The following is a 15,305-nucleotide window of genomic DNA, read 5'->3' on the forward strand; positions in this document are numbered from 1 at the left end:
TGGCTGCATTACAGTCTGGTATGGGGACACCAATACTCCCAAGTGAAAAAACCTGCAAAAGGTCCCAGGACATCACAACCCTCCACACCAGTGAGAATATTTACAGGGCACGCTGCTGTCAGAGAGCAGCAACAATCATCAAGGATTCACGTCATCCAGCACACGCTGTTCTCACTGCTGTCATCAGGTAAGAGACATAGGTGCCATAAGACTCACAACACGAGATTCAGGAACATCTGCTACCTCTTCACCATCAGACTCCTCCATAACAAATTCAATCAGGAACTTATTTAAGGACTCTTGCACTTTATTGATTTTTTTTATTCTCTCTGTATTACACAGTTTGTTTACATGTGTATGTTAAGAACATTTTTTTTTGCATGCCAATAAGTGGTAATTTTGCTTTGTCTACAGGAGAAAGAACCATGGGATTGTATGTGATGTCATGTATGTCATCTGACAAATGTGAATCTAAAGAAGGATGAAGCAAGCTCACACAAATGCTGCAAAACAAATACATTCTGGCTATCTTACTTAATTTTTTGACATTTAGAAACACCCAAAACAATTTAAAGTTAACCAATTGATGAAAAAACTCAATATTAATAAACCAAAATAGCATTTAAACACTCAAAAAAACATAAAACTGTCCCAAACTTTTCTTAATTTCTCATTAATCTGACCCAGATTATTCAAGCAGTTTCTCCAACACGTCCAGTGAAAAATTACAATTTGGTCAATATCCGATACCCGACTGCATGAAGAGTCCAGCATCAGAATAGAGTTAGTAAAAGACCAGCAAAGTTGCCATCAAGTTAGGGACTTCCTCAACTGGACAGACAAAACATGCTTGCTCACACTTTCGTGAAAGCTCTGTGATCTTACACAACAAGATCACCTTGTTTGCAATAACCTTCAACCACATGATTAAGAATAAACATTGGATTAAAATGAACAATTGATCATGCATCAATAACTATTTGTGGAAGAATCCCATCGTCAAATTAAAAAAAACTGTTTCCTAACTTTACCGTCAAAACATTCAGCAACATTTCTAAACTTCATTACCAACCTAGCCCAATCATCTCCCCAACCAACCAACTGCTGTTCACACCTTCACTTTCCAATGTCTTAAAATGAAAGCAGAGCACATGACAGCATTTATTTAACCCATTATAGAAAGTCACCGTATCTATTTATTGATCAGCTTCCTTCTACATGTCAATTAATTTATCAGTCTATTATAAAAAGTTTGCAATATTTAAAAAGCATGAACTCACAAACAATTGAACAACTTGAGAAGCTGGACTGAACGTGGTGATATAGAAAGACGCGCTTTCCAAAAAATTCTGCTCGTGAAATATTTAAAATGCCTGTAGAAAAAACATTAAAATTCATATTTTGCCCAAGGATCATTTGCATTTCAGTACAGTGTCTTAAGTCTAGCACCAGAAGTAAGCCAGTTGCTTGCAGTAAGCAGATGGATCAGAATTCGACAATGTACTGAGTTTCCGAGCAAAAGAAGCAGATGATTGGATTTAATTCTCACTTGCTGCTTTCAACAGATGGGAAAAGATATTATTTTACTTCAGGAGAATTTTAACTGCATTTATAAAAATGGTGCTTATAATTTTATAGTATGCATGGTATTTTCAAAAATAGTTTCCAATGCAAATATTAACCTTTTATCCATAATAACCAGATTCATTAACTAGATAGCAAAACATATGAATTAAAATATTTTCATTAATAAATTATGTTTCTAAACTATATTTAAAACAAGCTTTGTTATTCTGTGCTTGGAAATCATATCTCAGCATATGGGAAAATGATAAAGTATAATATTTTAGTCAAGTAGGCATAATGCTTTAAGTACTGAATTACATAGCTCACGGGATGAATTCTAAAGATTTGGAATATGATCATCAAGAACAATCGGCCAAGGTAGGAATCAAAGTGTTCATTTAACTTTTAAATTATTAGCTATGCTTTGATTATAATAACAATAGCATCATTTAGGTCCTTGTATTAAAAGAGCACACTTTTTAATCCTAACTAACAAATTTGTCTAACACAGATCAATGCCCCTGCCACATCTGCATTTAACAGCCTATTGAAAGTTTATGTACATTTTCATTTATTCTTGCCAACTTCTACATTCACATGGGGATCCAATATCATAGCATTTATGCAGTAGAATTACAATCATCTATCATTTCTGAAGCTTATAATGGAAGTTGATTATGGGCAAATGTGTTGATCATTTGTACAAGTTGAATCTCCAGAGCCTGCTGCAGAAATACTGCTGTCAACTGATATGTTAACTAAATAGAGTTTTTAATAAATTATTGTCACCTTATCCCAATCACAAACTTCCCACCAGACTCTTGCCATCTGTTTTCAGTTCCTCTGTCATCTTCTCCTGACCTCATCTTGTCTGTGATCCATCTGCTTCTTTTATACCATCCTATTAAACTATTGAACATTTAACTTGCCCTTCTGGTTCCTGTGCTAGCTGATGTTATGGCTAATTCTCTCTCTTCAGGCATAGAAATCCTTCTCCCCAAAATTCATTTGAGAATAATTACTTGCGGCGCCACTGGCTATTTCTAATCATCTTTCTATTTCTGCCATTTTATCTCCATCCCTCATGCAATTCCTTGCAGCAGACCTTCTCTTCACAGAACAGACAACAAAAAGTTTGGAATGACATTATTGAGAACGGCTCATGATCTTGGCCTATCTTCTGACTTTTCCAGTTCCCTTAATGGCAACATTTGTGTTCTATCCCTCTTCCCTACTTGATGGATAGGTGTTTGACTGATCCCGCTTTTAGTTGTCCAGTCTTATCCAGGAAACTGGTTTCTTCTCTCAGACCTACAGTTACATTGAGAGTGCTTCAAGGTTTTAAGTTTCACATAATCTTCCTTATTCAAATTTATAGACACATTTGTGACCTGTTGCAGTTATGTGCTTGATTTTATAACACAGATGAACCAATTTTTCCCAAAGAAAAAGTACATATGCATGATAACTAAGATGAAAAATTAAAAGTTTTGTGGCCACCATTATGATACCCAACTTCTTAATAACATATCCAATTCAAACTGGGATTCAAGAGGTTGCTGAGGGCAAGAAGGATTCATGAAAGGCCTTGGGTGCTGCAGGCTTCCTGATCACACCATTTGTATCAGAACAGGCCAGTTCTGCTGATATCCCTCTATGATAATTCCACTTTCTCTCTCCATAGGTGCTGCCCAATATATAGAAATTCCAGCATTCTTTTTATTTTAGGTTCAGCAATGGCTCGGAATTGGATTTCACACTTGTGTGTTTTCTCTCTAATTGGCCTCATTAATGCATTAACTAGAGCAACCTCACATCTCACTATCCCTTTGTGATAACCTCTTCTCTACTTAAAACGAGCTTGTTACTCTCATTCAAACGGATTTCTTTCATCACATGAGCTGCCCGATCAGCTGAGAATTTTCAACCTTCTTTTTATCTCAAATTTTCAACATATTTGCTTTCAGAATGATGAATTGGAACATTATCCATTGAATTAAAATTCAGGATAGCACAGTTGCCAGCTATCAGAGTTTGAATCTGGCACTGTCTGCAAGGTGTTTGTACATTCTCCTGGTGTCTGTGTGGGTTTCCTCCCACTCTTCAAAAAACAAACACATAGATTTGTAGGTAAACTGGTGTATTTGAGGGCCACGGGCTGGTGGGCTAGAAGGGCTCCTGGGCTTGTGTGCTGTATGCCAAATAAAAGTGGGAACGGGAAGAGTAGGGAGTGGAAAAAGGAAAAGGTAATTAAAAATAACCCTTCCTAAAGGGGGTGGTGGGAAGAGAAGAAATCATATAATCCTCACCAGATTGCATAATCAAGTTTTTAAATCTGACATTCCCACAAATATCATAGCAACTATTGAATAAAGCCCAAAACGGCAAAACACTATACAGTCTGGAATTCTAAAGTATAAACAGAAAATGCAGAAAACACTTAAACATAATATCTGTAAAAATGTAATTGAGCTAACATTTTAAATCAATCTCAAGTAAAACAAAGGCTAACAATATTTAATTTGGTGAAATGTTTATACAGCTGTGACAAATATTTGCACAGGCATCAAGTGTGCATTCAGTGTGGTGAATTCCTCAGGGCCATTCTTCTGCATCAGGTCTGGTGGAAAGCTGCAAACCTGCAATGGGGGAAGGTTTCAGGTATTTGTGGCAATATCTCCAAGCAGCTTGGATCTTAACAAGTCTGGCAGTTTACAAAGTTGGCTAATGTCTGAGACACAAAGGGCAAGGCAGCAATCATAACTGAGGGATCTCAAATTCCATTATTCTGAGAAAAACTGGCTGATTTGTGCTCCACCGTGATATAGTTTCTCTCCTGGATAGTCCCTCACCAATTGTAGCAATATTGGGAAAGACATTTGTCAAAGTATCAACACCACCTGCATATTTTAAGAGGGCTCGGTAATTAAGGTTTATTGTTGCGGCCAACTGCACCTTTGTGGGTGCATGCTGCCCTTGGACAAGACAAAAAAAATTGCATGAAAGATTGGAATTAAATTGAATATTGACACACATACCAAGATGCAGTTAAAAGCTAATGGAAACCTTGTTTTGCAGACGATCAGGTGGCTAGAATTAGCAACTTAGAAAGTACTGGTAGTAACTTGCAAATTTAAATCTGATGCCATTTTTATTCTAACATTAATTTTAAATTTACTTATTGTTGTTTTGTAAGGCCATATAATAAAAATTCAATATGCAATACAAGAAACAATTTGTAATTCTTTAGATTGACATGAGTGTTATCTTTATGTAAAAGCAATAGGGCCATCTCCATCTCCAACCCTCCTCCTTCAATGCAGAAATTCTTTCCTTTCAAATACTTATCCAGATCCCTTCTAAATTCTACAATCAAATCTCCAGCCACTGCTGCTCAGCAGTGTATTCAATATCTGGACAAGTGTCTGTGTGAAAGGTTTTTCCTAACATTAGTTTTGGTTCACTTGCCAATTTCCTTCATTCTACATTTTTTTCTAATTTTGAGCCTACTGGCCCTAGTTACTGATCTACAACAACAATTTTTAATATTTTCAATCAGATTCTCTCAGAGCTTCCTGCCCTGGGGAGAACAACACTAGCTTCATCAGATTATCTACAAGGTTCAAAGATTCCTTTTATTGTCATGTAATTACACATTAAAAATATACACAATATACTTCAAATTTTGTGGGTCATAAGGAAACAATGAGTCGCCATGAGCATTGCCTCTAACAATAGCTGAAAGAGAATCAAAAGAGAATTCCTTCACAGACACGAAGTGTCCATGGATTCGCCTCCAGTGCTCCTGCAGACTGAGCAGCCGCACAGACACCCGTTCAAACCATCTGCAACATGAGCTCTGATATGATCAGGAAACCTTTAGCACCTGAGACCCTTTTGGAAGTCCTTTTTGCCCTCAGCTCCCTCTTGAATCCTATAGTCTGTGTGAGCCCTTCAATTGCAAGTTGCCAACATCTTGCAGCCTGTGTGGGTCTTTCAGCCACTGAGCCCCTCGCTGGTACGCTGTATTGATCACCGTCCTGTAGGGTTGTCTCCATGCCTTTTCTTCTCAATGGGGGCGCTTTCCCCATTGCTCTGCATTGATCCACATCTTCAACCCCCCGTGGTATGTTGCCCAGCACAGGTGCCACCATCTTAATGTTGACATCAAATCACTTCTGCTGGCAACTCAGTCTCACCACCTGAGTGAAGTTTCCCCCCAATGTTCCCCTTAAACATTTCACTTTTCACCGTTAACCCATATCCTCCTCTTCTTCTTGTTCTATGCAACCCAAGTCAAATAAGCCTGCTTGTATTTACTTTATGCTTCATAATTTTGTATATTTCTATCAAATCTCCTCTCCTTCTTCATAATCCCAATTAATTCAACCTTTCCTTATAACTCAGCCCTCAAGACCTAGTAATATCCTTGTAAATTTTCTCTGCATTCTTTCAATCTTATTCATATCTTTCAATATTATGATATCTTTCCCCAAAACTGCACACACAACTCTATATTTGGTGTCACCAATATCTTACAACTTCAACATCACACTCCAACTCCTGTATGCAACATTTTTGTATTCACTCCCTAAAGCTTTCTTAAGATTTGAGCAATTATCTTTTTCCAAAAAAAAGTAGTTCAGCCTTTGGTCATGTATTAATTTCGCGATATAAAATTTTATCTGATAATATTCATGAAACTTCTGAATATTCTGGTTTACCACAGAAATGTTTGTTGTTAATGCATTAGTTGCCTATATTAAAATTATGGAAAGGGAAATAAAATTTGCATTCAGTCATTTGCTACTGGTTGAAGTAATGTTGCAATTTTCATAGTAAAATTTCACCACCCCCCTCCCCCACACATTGAAGTGCTGATCTCTGCTTTTTGAATAGTTGATGGAACTGTGGATTAAATTCAGCTACATGAAGTATGTGGCATCACAGAGCATCATAACAAAATGGGAGTTTGCCACAGAAATCGGATCATCTGAACTCGTAGTCAAAATAAATCATTGATGGGATTCTTGTGCATTTGAGCACTCTTTAAATGTTTTCAAAAATGGGATAATGCAGCAAACAGATAGTTTGTCTAGCATTCCTGTTCTCAAATGTTTTTTTTAATTAAAAAAAAAAGGTCATCAATGAATTCTATAGTTAAATCAGGGCAGGATCTATACAGTAAATTACAGGGCCCTAGGGAATAGTGTAGAACAAATACATAGTTCCGTTGAAGTAGGGGAATGGGCTCAAAAGTCAGGACATCATATTACAGCTGTACAAGATATTGGTAAGACTGCACCTGAAACAACATGTTCATTTCTGGTTGCCATACTGTAGGAAGGATGTGATTAAGCTAGAGTGCAGAAAAAATTGACAAGGTGATTGCCAGAAGCATAGGAGCTGATAGATGACTTGATAGATGTTTTAAATCACGAGAGACGAAGATAAGGTGGACGTTGACAATCTTTTTCCCAGCTGAGGAGAGTCTAAAACTAGAAGGCATGGGTTTAAGGTGAGATGAGAAGGATTTGAAAGGAACTATTTCCTCCCCCCCCACCCCCAAACAGAACAAGCTGCAGGGGAAGTTGTAGAGATGATATGCCCCAGTATATTGAAGCTTTATCCTCATGTACAACAATGGACAAATTATGTTGTTTACATGCTTAAAACTACTTTCCCACAAGACACTCCATTCCAAGCTTTGTCGTGGGAAGGGATTCTGGTGGTCAGAGATTCAAAACCTCATTGAAGAAATACAGCAATCCAACAGATTCTTTAAAATCTGTGGCCCGTTACCAACTACTGGTGAAAGAATATTGGTGGGAGGATATTAAGAGATACAGCCATGCATCAGGACATCTTGCTCAAGAGGCATCCACCTCACAAAGTACTCATTATCCAAGCTCTCAGGTATCTTCTGCTCAATCTGCAGCTCTCGTCTTGGCCTCAGTAACCATCTCAAAACCCACAAAAGTGTTGAAGCAAGTTGTTCTCATTAAATAAGAATGAGACAATTAGCGCACCAGTTAACAGGTTTGATATGGCAGTTTGTAAAGAATTTGTACAATATCCCCATGTCTGCATGAATTTCCTCAGTGCTCCAGTTTCCTCCTACCCTCCAAACATGTACAGACGGGGTTTGTAAGTTAATTGGTGTATTTGGCCTGCATAGGCTGGAAGGGCCGGTTACCGTGCTGTACGTCTACATTTAAAAAGAGCTTCCATAGAAAACTACAGCACAGAAAACAGCCCATTCCGCTTGTCCCATAACCCTCCAGACCTCTCCTATCCATGAATCTATCCAATTTATTCTTAAAACTTAAGAGTAAGCCTGCATTTAACACATAAGATGGCAGCTCATTGCACACTCCCACCACTCTGAGTGAAGAAGTTCCCCCTAATGTTCTGCATAAACCTTTTCCCTTTCACCCTAAAGCCATGTCCTCTCATACTTATCTTTCCTAATCGAAGTGGAAAGAGCTCACTACATTTACTGTCTATAACCCCCACTATTTTGTAAACCTCTATCAATCTCCCCTCATTCTTCTGTGCTCCAAAGAATAAAGTCCTAAAACTGTTTAATCTTTCCCTGTAACTCACCTCCTTCCCTCTTGCAGATGCTGCCCATCTTGTGCTTCCAGCATAGGTTTTATTTCAGATATCAAACAGATGAAGGATTTTGATTTTTAGATCATCATTCAAGCTGGCTTTGACCACACGCTTGTTACGATGATTAATTTTTAATAATAAGCCTGCAATATATCATTAAATGATTGATCACTGTCAGAAGGGTCAATTATTTCTTAGTTGCCCATAACCTCAATCATACTTTAATTACCATTGATCTCGATTATTCTGGCTTTATTCCAAAACACATCTTTTGTGTCCATATTTGGATTGAATCCTTTTCAGTGATCACCTCATGCTTGTTGACTTGCTTTATCCCTTGCTTAAAAAAAAAAATCAAATTTAAATCTTCAGTAATCTAAATCCTTTCTCCAGATGTGACATTCCATTTTGCTGTTGAATATTCTGAATTTTGGGTCTGAATCACCAGTTAGAGATGCCCCCAGCTGTCACAGTTCCAAACTTTGACATTTTCTGCCTAACCATTGTTTTTCTCCCTTTCCTTCAGTGAAAAATTCCTTAATATCCAACTCTTCTTAAAACTTTGGTCATCTCCAAAATATTTCATGTTGTAATTTTTACTTACAAGTCTCACCGAGCTCCAAAAAAAAAAAATGGTTCTCTGCATCAAAGTGACTGTACATAGCTGCACGATGTCAAATGAACCACATGAGGGAGATAAACATAGCAGTGGTTCAAGTTTAAACAGAGAATAACAATGCACACATTTTGCTTTTGTTGGGAGTTTGCATATGATATTTAAACAATAAAAACCTTCTGTGGAATATTTTGGTTGAATTCTGCTCCACACTGCATTCCAACATTTTCCAGTAAAACACACATGTCAAACTCTGGCGATATAATTATATTTGGCCCGCAAGATCATTTCAAAAATGTATTAGAGGTGGTCCGCTGGCCGCCACGCCAGTATAGCGCATGCACAGTAATACAACAAATCCCAGAATGCATTGGCGTCAGCCCGCTAATCGCCCCCACCTCCTCTGTTTACGTTGCAGGGTCTCACCGTGGACTCTGGTTTTGGGGCCTGGCCGGTTTCAGGGGGGGCCTGGCCGGTTTCAGGGGGGGCCTGGCCGGTTTCAGGGGGGGCCTGGCCGGTTTCAGGGGGGGCCTGGCCGGTTTCAGGGGGGGCCTGGCCGGTTTCAGGGGGGGCCTGGCCGGTTTCAGGGGGGGCCTGGCCGGTTTCAGGGGGGGCCTGGCCGGTTTCAGGGGGGGCCTGGCCGGTTTCAGGGGGGGCCTGGCCGGTTTCAGGGGGGGCCTGGCCGGTTTCAGGGGGGGCCTGGCCGGTTTCAGGGGGGGCCTGGCCGGTTTCAGGGGGGGCCTGGCCGGTTTCAGGGGGGGCCTGGCCGGTTTCAGGGGGGGCCTGGCCGGTTTCAGGGGGGGCCTGGCCGGTTTCAGGGGGGGCCTGGCCGGTTTCAGGGGGGGCCTGGCCGGTTTCAGGGGGGGCCTGGCCGGTTTCAGGGGGGGCCTGGCCGGTTTCAGGGGGGGCCTGGCCGGTTTCAGGGGGGGCCTGGCCGGTTTCAGGGGGGGCCTGGCCGGTTTCAGGGGGGGCCTGGCCGGTTTCAGGGGGGGCCTGGCCGGTTTCAGGGGGGGCCTGGCCGGTTTCAGGGGGGGCCTGGCCGGTTTCAGGGGGGGCCTGGCCGGTTTCAGGGGGGGCCTGGCCGGTTTCAGGGGGGGCCTGGCCGGTTTCAGGGGGGGCCTGGCCGGTTTCAGGGGGGGCCTGGCCGGTTTCAGGGGGGGCCTGGCCGGTTTCAGGGGGGGCCTGGCCGGTTTCAGGGGGGGCCTGGCCGGTTTCAGGGGGGGCCTGGCCGGTTTCAGGGGGGGCCTGGCCGGTTTCAGGGGGGGCCTGGCCGGTTTCAGGGGGGGCCTGGCCGGTTTCAGGGGGGGCCTGGCCGGTTTCAGGGGGGGCCTGGCCGGTTTCAGGGGGGGCCTGGCCGGTTTCAGGGGGGGCCTGGCCGGTTTCAGGGGGGGCCTGGCCGGTTTCAGGGGGGGCCTGGCCGGTTTCAGGGGGGGCCTGGCCGGTTTCAGGGGGGGCCTGGCCGGTTTCAGGGGGGGCCTGGCCGGTTTCAGGGGGGGCCTGGCCGGTTTCAGGGGGGGCCTGGCCGGTTTCAGGGGGGGCCTGGCCGGTTTCAGGGGGGGCCTGGCCGGTTTCAGGGGGGGCCTGGCCGGTTTCAGGGGGGGCCTGGCCGGTTTCAGGGGGGGCCTGGCCGGTTTCAGGGGGGGCCTGGCCGGTTTCAGGGGGGGCCTGGCCGGTTTCAGGGGGGGCCTGGCCGGTTTCAGGGGGGGCCTGGCCGGTTTCAGGGGGGGCCTGGCCGGTTTCAGGGGGGGCCTGGCCGGTTTCAGGGGGGGCCTGGCCGGTTTCAGGGGGGGCCTGGCCGGTTTCAGGGGGGGCCTGGCCGGTTTCAGGGGGGGCCTGGCCGGTTTCAGGGGGGGCCTGGCCGGTTTCAGGGGGGGCCTGGCCGGTTTCAGGGGGGGCCTGGCCGGTTTCAGGGGGGGCCTGGCCGGTTTCAGGGGGGGCCTGGCCGGTTTCAGGGGGGGCCTGGCCGGTTTCAGGGGGGGCCTGGCCGGTTTCAGGGGGGGCCTGGCCGGTTTCAGGGGGGGCCTGGCCGGTTTCAGGGGGGGCCTGGCCGGTTTCAGGGGGGGCCTGGCCGGTTTCAGGGGGGGCCTGGCCGGTTTCAGGGGGGGCCTGGCCGGTTTCAGGGGGGGCCTGGCCGGTTTCAGGGGGGGCCTGGCCGGTTTCAGGGGGGGCCTGGCCGGTTTCAGGGGGGGCCTGGCCGGTTTCAGGGGGGGCCTGGCCGGTTTCAGGGGGGGCCTGGCCGGTTTCAGGGGGGGCCTGGCCGGTTTCAGGGGGGGCCTGGCCGGTTTCAGGGGGGGCCTGGCCGGTTTCAGGGGGGGCCTGGCCGGTTTCAGGGGGGGCCTGGCCGGTTTCAGGGGGGGCCTGGCCGGTTTCAGGGGGGGCCTGGCCGGTTTCAGGGGGGGCCTGGCCGGTTTCAGGGGGGGCCTGGCCGGTTTCAGGGGGGGCCTGGCCGGTTTCAGGGGGGGCCTGGCCGGTTTCAGGGGGGGCCTGGCCGGTTTCAGGGGGGGCCTGGCCGGTTTCAGGGGGGGCCTGGCCGGTTTCAGGGGGGGCCTGGCCGGTTTCAGGGGGGGCCTGGCCGGTTTCAGGGGGGGCCTGGCCGGTTTCAGGGGGGGCCTGGCCGGTTTCAGGGGGGGCCTGGCCGGTTTCAGGGGGGGCCTGGCCGGTTTCAGGGGGGGCCTGGCCGGTTTCAGGGGGGGCCTGGCCGGTTTCAGGGGGGGCCTGGCCGGTTTCAGGGGGGGCCTGGCCGGTTTCAGGGGGGGCCTGGCCGGTTTCAGGGGGGGCCTGGCCGGTTTCAGGGGGGGCCTGGCCGGTTTCAGGGGGGGCCTGGCCGGTTTCAGGGGGGGCCTGGCCGGTTTCAGGGGGGGCCTGGCCGGTTTCAGGGGGGGCCTGGCCGGTTTCAGGGGGGGCCTGGCCGGTTTCAGGGGGGGCCTGGCCGGTTTCAGGGGGGGCCTGGCCGGTTTCAGGGGGGGCCTGGCCGGTTTCAGGGGGGGCCTGGCCGGTTTCAGGGGGGGCCTGGCCGGTTTCAGGGGGGGCCTGGCCGGTTTCAGGGGGGGCCTGGCCGGTTTCAGGGGGGGCCTGGCCGGTTTCAGGGGGGGCCTGGCCGGTTTCAGGGGGGGCCTGGCCGGTTTCAGGGGGGGCCTGGCCGGTTTCAGGGGGGGCCTGGCCGGTTTCAGGGGGGGCCTGGCCGGTTTCAGGGGGGGCCTGGCCGGTTTCAGGGGGGGCCTGGCCGGTTTCAGGGGGGGCCTGGCCGGTTTCAGGGGGGGCCTGGCCGGTTTCAGGGGGGGCCTGGCCGGTTTCAGGGGGGGCCTGGCCGGTTTCAGGGGGGGCCTGGCCGGTTTCAGGGGGGGCCTGGCCGGTTTCAGGGGGGGCCTGGCCGGTTTCAGGGGGGGCCTGGCCGGTTTCAGGGGGGGCCTGGCCGGTTTCAGGGGGGGCCTGGCCGGTTTCAGGGGGGGCCTGGCCGGTTTCAGGGGGGGCCTGGCCGGTTTCAGGGGGGGCCTGGCCGGTTTCAGGGGGGGCCTGGCCGGTTTCAGGGGGGGCCTGGCCGGTTTCAGGGGGGGCCTGGCCGGTTTCAGGGGGGGCCTGGCCGGTTTCAGGGGGGGCCTGGCCGGTTTCAGGGGGGGCCTGGCCGGTTTCAGGGGGGGCCTGGCCGGTTTCAGGGGGGGCCTGGCCGGTTTCAGGGGGGGGCCTGGCCGGTTTCAGGGGGGGCCTGGCCGGTTTCAGGGGGGGCCTGGCCGGTTTCAGGGGGGGCCTGGCCGGTTTCAGGGGGGGCCTGGCCGGTTTCAGGGGGGGCCTGGCCGGTTTCAGGGGGGGCCTGGCCGGTTTCAGGGGGGGCCTGGCCGGTTTCAGGGGGGGCCTGGCCGGTTTCAGGGGGGGCCTGGCCGGTTTCAGGGGGGGCCTGGCCGGTTTCAGGGGGGGCCTGGCCGGTTTCAGGGGGGGCCTGGCCGGTTTCAGGGGGGGCCTGGCCGGTTTCAGGGGGGGCCTGGCCGGTTTCAGGGGGGGCCTGGCCGGTTTCAGGGGGGGCCTGGCCGGTTTCAGGGGGGGCCTGGCCGGTTTCAGGGGGGGCCTGGCCGGTTTCAGGGGGGGCCTGGCCGGTTTCAGGGGGGGCCTGGCCGGTTTCAGGGGGGGCCTGGCCGGTTTCAGGGGGGGCCTGGCCGGTTTCAGGGGGGGCCTGGCCGGTTTCAGGGGGGGCCTGGCCGGTTTCAGGGGGGGCCTGGCCGGTTTCAGGGGAAGCCAAGGCCACTTCCCAGCGCCCAGAACCGGAGGCCTCGGGCCTGACCTCGCCAGGACCTTTGCCCACTCCCCCTCCCTGCCGCAGGCAGACCCGCGACTCACGGTGACGGGGCCGCTGATCTGCCGAGATGCCGCCCTGCAGCGAGAGCCGATGCCCCCCGCACTGTCGTGTCCCCCCGCCCGCCCCCCCCCACCACTGAGCGGCCTGGCTGGTGTCAGGGGAAGCCAAGGCCGCTTCCCAGCGCCCGGAACCGGAGGCCTCGGGCCTGACCTCGCCAGGACCGTTGCCCACTCCCCCTCCCTGCCGCAGGCCGACCCGCGACTCACGGTGACGGGGCCGCTGATCCGCCGAGATGCCGCCCTGCAACGAGAGCCGATGCCCCCGCACTGTCGTTGTCCATCCCGATCGCCCGCAAACCCCCGCCCTCCCGCACACAGGCCTGAGTAAGTATTATGAAGTTTCATCTCAGGATAAAACGATCTTCCAATAGTTTCATGTCACAGTGATAAATATATTCCTGGTTAAAAATGGTCCTGCACCTGCTCATTAGGCATAAAACTTGAAGTATGTAAATCAAAGGATATTTGTACCAATGGAAAAAGGGCATGGCAAATAACCCTGCTAGAGTTCATGCCCACAATCAGTCACCCATTTGATTGTTTCAGGAATCATGTTATTCTCCCACATTCTCAATAGCCCTCAGATTTTACTATTCGACAGCACACTAGCAACATTTGACAAATCCTCTATAGAGAAATATTATTTATTGAATATTTTATTTCTCATTTGTTAATGCTTCTGGAAAGAGTTTATCCAAAACTATTATTAAACATTTATTTTAATAAGAAAAAGTTTAACATTACATATGTTGAAAGAAGAGAAAACATGCAGATGTTGAAAATTTTCAATAAATATTTAGTTCGGCCCTCGACTTAGTCCAAGTTTTTAATTTTGGCCCTCCGTGAATTTGAGTTTGACACCCCTGCAGTAAAAGGCGTGTGATGTACATTTACATGTAACCTTAAAACAAACCATGAAAATTACGGGCCAACACAAAGATGAAGGGAAATGACAGCATGTCCAAGGATCCCTGGATATCAAGGGATTCTAGGAAGCATATGCAGGTTATAGAGAACTGTAATTAGGGGAGGATTTTCAACAGAGGTCAAAATATCACTGTAGGCCAAAATAAGAAAAAAAAATCCCAAAGTATTTTATTAAGGGAAAGAGAATAACCAGAGGTAGCACAAAGGCAAAAACAGCTACGTGTGGCACCAGAGGGTAGAGGTGCAGTCTCAAATGAATATTTATCATGTGGATTCATTAAGGACATTGCAGTTCAAAAACCTAGAGGTGGAATGGTGAAATTCTAGAACATGTTACTATTAAAAAGGAAGTATTAGATGTCAGTGTAGAGATAAAACTGAAGGTAAACTATTGAAAGTAATCTTGATAAATATCAAGATGAAGTGCTCTGATAGATTTTAATTCAATCTGATGAGAATAGTTTTCAAAGTTATCTCCAAACAATTCAGCAGTCGAAATGAATCACAAGTCATTCCATCAGAGAGGGAACAAATCATCACATCACAAATAGGAAAAAAAAAACCCTCTTTGAGGTTCCACCCTCAATTGCATGACCATTTTGTGTTAAAAATCAGATGTCCACTTGAAATAGTCTCACCAAAAAACTATAAATCAAGGATTCTCACTGCCCTTTCATCACTCCTGCCGACAGAAAGGAGGTGCAGAAGCCTGAAGACACACACTCAACAACTCAAAAACAGCTTCTTCCCCTCTGCAAAGATTTTGAATGAACAATGAACCCATGGCCAAAACCACAGACAACAATCTTGCCCTCGTTGTCACCAAAACCAAAGAGCTGATTGACTTTAAGAAGGGAAAACCAGAGGTGTCCAATCAATGATTATTGGAGGATCAGAGGTGGAGAGGGTGAGCAAATTTAAGTTCTTGCAAGTCACTCTCTTGGAAGTTCTTTTCTGCACCCAACATACAAATAGCATTGTGAAGAAACCACGTCAGAGCATCCAATTCCTCAGGAGTTTGTGGAGGTTGGGTAGGATACCAGAAACCCTGGCAAATTTCTATAGATGTGTGGTGGAAAGTGTGCTGACCGGCTACATCAATCTGGTAATAGGGACACCAATACCCCGGAGCATAAAGCCCTTCCAAAGGTAGTGGACGCAACCCAGGAAATCACAGGCAAAACCCTCCCCACTATCAAACATCTACAGGGAACGCTGATGTCAGAGAGCTCCA

Source organism: Narcine bancroftii, chromosome 1, assembly GCF_036971445.1.
Source record: "Narcine bancroftii isolate sNarBan1 chromosome 1, sNarBan1.hap1, whole genome shotgun sequence".
Lineage (NCBI taxonomy): Eukaryota > Metazoa > Chordata > Chondrichthyes > Torpediniformes > Narcinidae > Narcine > Narcine bancroftii.